Source organism: Suncus etruscus, chromosome 2 (genome assembly GCF_024139225.1).
Source record: "Suncus etruscus isolate mSunEtr1 chromosome 2, mSunEtr1.pri.cur, whole genome shotgun sequence".
In the NCBI taxonomy this organism is placed as follows: domain Eukaryota; kingdom Metazoa; phylum Chordata; class Mammalia; order Eulipotyphla; family Soricidae; genus Suncus; species Suncus etruscus.
Window position 1 is genome coordinate 164,315,692 of NC_064849.1, and position 4,128 is coordinate 164,319,819.

Genomic DNA, 4,128 nt, shown 5'->3' on the forward strand with positions numbered 1-4,128 from the left:
CTTCCACCCCTGTTCCCAGCATGCATCCCATATCCCCCTCCTCTGCCCCCTGAGCTGCTAGTATAATTGGTCCCCTCTGTGTCTAGCTTGGCTTTGAATTTGGTGTTTAACACTAATGTTTTTTTTTTATTTTATTTCTACTCAATGTTCATACAACTATTTGGTCTTGGTACCTTCCATTTCCTTCCCCTCAAATTATGAGGCAGAACAAAATGATTTAAGTTATGTGGTTCTGTTTGAAAGGAAAAAAAAGAAAAAAATGAAAAAACAAACAAAAACAACAACAAAAAAACAAAAAAACGAAAACCACACAAACAAAAAAAAGCCAGGAGGGATCTATCTAGAGGGTTATAAATATCAATTTAAGAGAAGAAAGGGGAAAAGGAAGAAAAACATCACAAAAAGACAAAATAATTACTTTTTTAAAATTCATTTTTATGTCTTCCTTTATATATGTGTGTATATATATTTTTGTCTTGTTTTTGTTTTTTTTCATTCCTTAACTCCACCTGTTTTGGTTCTGCTTAGTACAAAAACCTACAAGAAAAAGTCTTGCCTGGTCAAAATCAGGTCAAAATCAGGGCACAGAGATGATGGAGCCTGACACTCTCACTCCCAAATGCTCCAGCAATATAATATGGCACCATTTCTTTCTGCAAAAGCATACATATAGAAACAAGTTCTTACCTACTAGGAATAAAAACTCATACATTTTACAATACAGGGTGTCTCCTACCTTGAACATATGTCATGTGGACACAAATTAGACTTCATATGATTAGACAGGGACCATCCAACCCCAAACCCTAGATCTCAGACATAGAACCAACACAGTTCTCCACAATAGCTCCAGGAACCAAACTCCCTCTGGGACCTTCTTAATATGGCTCTGACACCAACATCACAAGTTTTGATATGACATCCTGACAATGAGAAAATGACAACAACTTGATCTAAGAACAGGTTGTCTTATCTCATCACCTAATAAGATGAAATCAGAAGACATATCATCCTTTGATCTGTACAAAAACCAGGATCACTGACTACAGAAGACTGACTGTGACAACCATGACTGGGCAGAACTTATACCAATAAGAAAGACCCTAGCCTAGACTTTGGCCTATGATCTGTACAACAACCAAATTTCTAATTACAGAGATCTGACTGAGACAACTGCAACTGAGCAGAACTTCTGGAAACATAATGAAAGACTCTGTCCTAGGCCCCGCCCTAAGATCAGTGCAAACACCAAGACAACCAATTACAGAGGACTGATTAAAACAGTGTTGGAACAGAACTTCTAGAACCGTAAAGAAAGACTCTATCCTAGGTTCCATTCTATGACCTGTGCAAATACCAAGATCTCTAGTTACAGAGGTCTGATTTTATCATCCAGAACTGAGCAGAAAGTTTTCAGATATCACAAAAAGACCTAGGGGAGAGTAAAGAGCATGTACAAAGCCTGTAGTTATTCCCATGACAGTATGCTTCAAGGGCGGAGAAACCCTGTATCTCTTAGGCCAAGAGAATTCCCTTTCTACTCTCCTCAATATTTACTGTGCCTATGCAAAAGAGGGGGGGGGAAGGAAGCACAATTTTTTGTCCCCCAATTCACAATACACACCAGGCAAAGGGCCTGGGTTGAGGTGTATATGGGGAGCATTTACTGTACCTCTTCTATCTATACAGTCAGTGTAAAGAACACACAGCCTGTGGTAAGAATTGGGAGGCCTTATTTTTTTTTCTTTTTTATTTCTCTTTTTGTTTTTTGGGGGGCCACACCCATTTGATACTCAGGGGTTACTCCTGGCTAAGTGCTCAGAAATTGCCCCTAGCTTGGGGGGACCATATGGGGTGCGCTTGACTAGCACTTGCAAGGCAGACACCTTACCTCTAGCACCACCTCACCAGCCCCTCTTTTCTTTACTTTTCTTTCTTTCTTTTTTTTTTTTTTTTTTTTTTTTTTTTTTGGTTTTTCGGGCCACACCCGTTTGATGCTCAGGAAATGACTTTTTAAATACAAGTCAATTGTTTTAAAACTGATACTTGCATGGAAAATATGACTGGAAAATGAAGTGTAGTATGTGTTCAGTCATAATGATGAAAAAGTCTTAAATGTTTTACTCCGTTTTCAATGTGGTCTTCTCATTCTAGCATATTCTTATGTGCACCCTCCCACCAGAAAGCTGACTAAGCGCTCAGAAATTGCCCCTGGCTTGGGGGGACCATATGGGACGCTGGGGGATCGAACTGCGGTCCTTCCTTCGCTAGCGTTTGCAAGGCAGACACCTTGCCTCTAGCGCCACCTCGCCGGCCCCTTTTTTTAAATTTTTTTTTAATATATATATATAATTCTTCACCAGAAGCACTTTTCTTTTTCTTTTTCTTTTTTCCTTTTTATTTCTGGCTGGTGATTATTGCTTGGTTGTCTATATTGCATAGGTGCTTTTCAGATGTTTTTGTTTTGTTTTGTTTTTGTCTTTTTGTGATGTTTTTCTTCCTTTTCCCCTTTCCTCTCTTGAATTTTATTTATTTTTGATGTGAAAATGATCCATTTAGAATATCTGGAATACCCTGATTGCTGATGTTTATACAATAATTATACAGATAAAATAGGAATACATTTTCTACTCCTGAGACTTTATATCTAGTTCTAAAACTTCCAAATCTGCACAGTTTAATTAAGAAGGTACTTTCTAGGCCAGAGAGATAGTATAACTGGTGGAGCATTTGCCAGTACATGGCTGGCCCAGTTCAATTTTGTGCATCCCATATGGTTCCCCAACCTGATTAAGAATGATCCCTGAGGGGCTGAAGCAATGGTGCAGCAATAGGGCGTTTGCCTGGCACATGACTGACCCAGGATGGACTGCGATTTGATTCCCCAGCATCCCATATGGACCCCAATATCTGAGCGCATAGCCAGAAGTAACCCCGAGAGTCACCCCCCCAAAAAAAAGAAAGAATGATCCCTGAGCACAGAGCCAAGAATAAAGCACTCCCAATTGTGCTCCTCCAAAAGAAGGTACTTTTCAGGGGCTATGCAGGTTACATCCAGTAAGATTCTAACCTTACAATAACTAATACAGGTTCTATCCCAGTTTCACATATGGTTTCAGTACTGCAAATAGTGATCCTTGAGCACAGAGCCAGGAGTAAGCCCTAATAATTGTTTAGTGTGCTACCCCCAAAATTAACAACCAAACGAAAACAAAAAAATGAAAACAGAAGATACTTTTCATCAAGACAGTAACCGCTCTTTGATTTTGTTTTTGGCTGAGCTCAAGGCTTACTGTGCTCAAAGACCTCTCGTGGTGTGGTCAGGAGATAATTTTGGGAGTCAGAGAACAAACTCAGATTGGTCACGTGCAAGGCAAGCACACTGCTTGAGATCCTAGAAAAATTGTTTTTTGACAAGAAATATAAATGGAGCTGAGTTCTTCTATAATGCCTATAATGCTCTCAATTAACTTGTAGTCATCTTGTGATTCCTAAAACATGGTATATTGTTATATTATATTTGGTTAAATTTTTTTCTTGATTCTCAAGGATTAGTTTCTGGGTTTGTTGCTTGTGTTTAAAATGTGAGCTTAAAAGCAAAACCATGTGCTTCATTTCATTCCATGGTTCTATGATTCCCCATGTATTTACCTTGAGATGAGAGTACCAGATTTTCTCCCAGAAAAGAGAAGTCAATCTAAGAAAAATATAAAGAATGTATTTTTGCTAGTCTGAGTGCATTATAAAACTCGTCTTCTATACCAACAATGCTCAAAGGAGATTTTAATTTTCATGAAGCTTTCTGGTGGGAGGGTGCACATAAGAATATGCTAGAATGAGAAGACCACATTGAAAACGGAGTAGAACATTTAAGACTTTTTCATCATTATGACTGAACACATACTACACTTCATTTTCCAGTCATATTTTCCATGCAAGTATCAGTTTTAAAACAATTGACTTGTATTTAAAAAGTCATTTCTCATTAAGTTGCTGCATCTCTCAGCATGTTTAAAAGTATAAACAACAAGAAATGCTAGGTGGAGCTTATTGGAGTCCAGAACTCCCTGTTCTGGGAATTGAAAATTGCAAACCAGTTTGCCAGCCAATAGTAAGCTGAAGCACAAA

The 4,128-nt window shown here is 38.4% G+C and overlaps 1 non-coding gene across 1 annotated transcript; it reads right to left on the reverse strand.

The window, feature by feature from the left end:
- Positions 1-1,597: 1,597 nt before the first annotated feature.
- On the reverse strand, positions 1,598-1,732 carry LOC126002568 (small nucleolar RNA SNORA51). Its single transcript, XR_007493254.1, has one exon. It is a non-coding gene; the product is annotated as a small nucleolar RNA SNORA51 (small nucleolar RNA).
- Between the last annotated feature and the right edge of the window lie 2,396 nt (positions 1,733-4,128).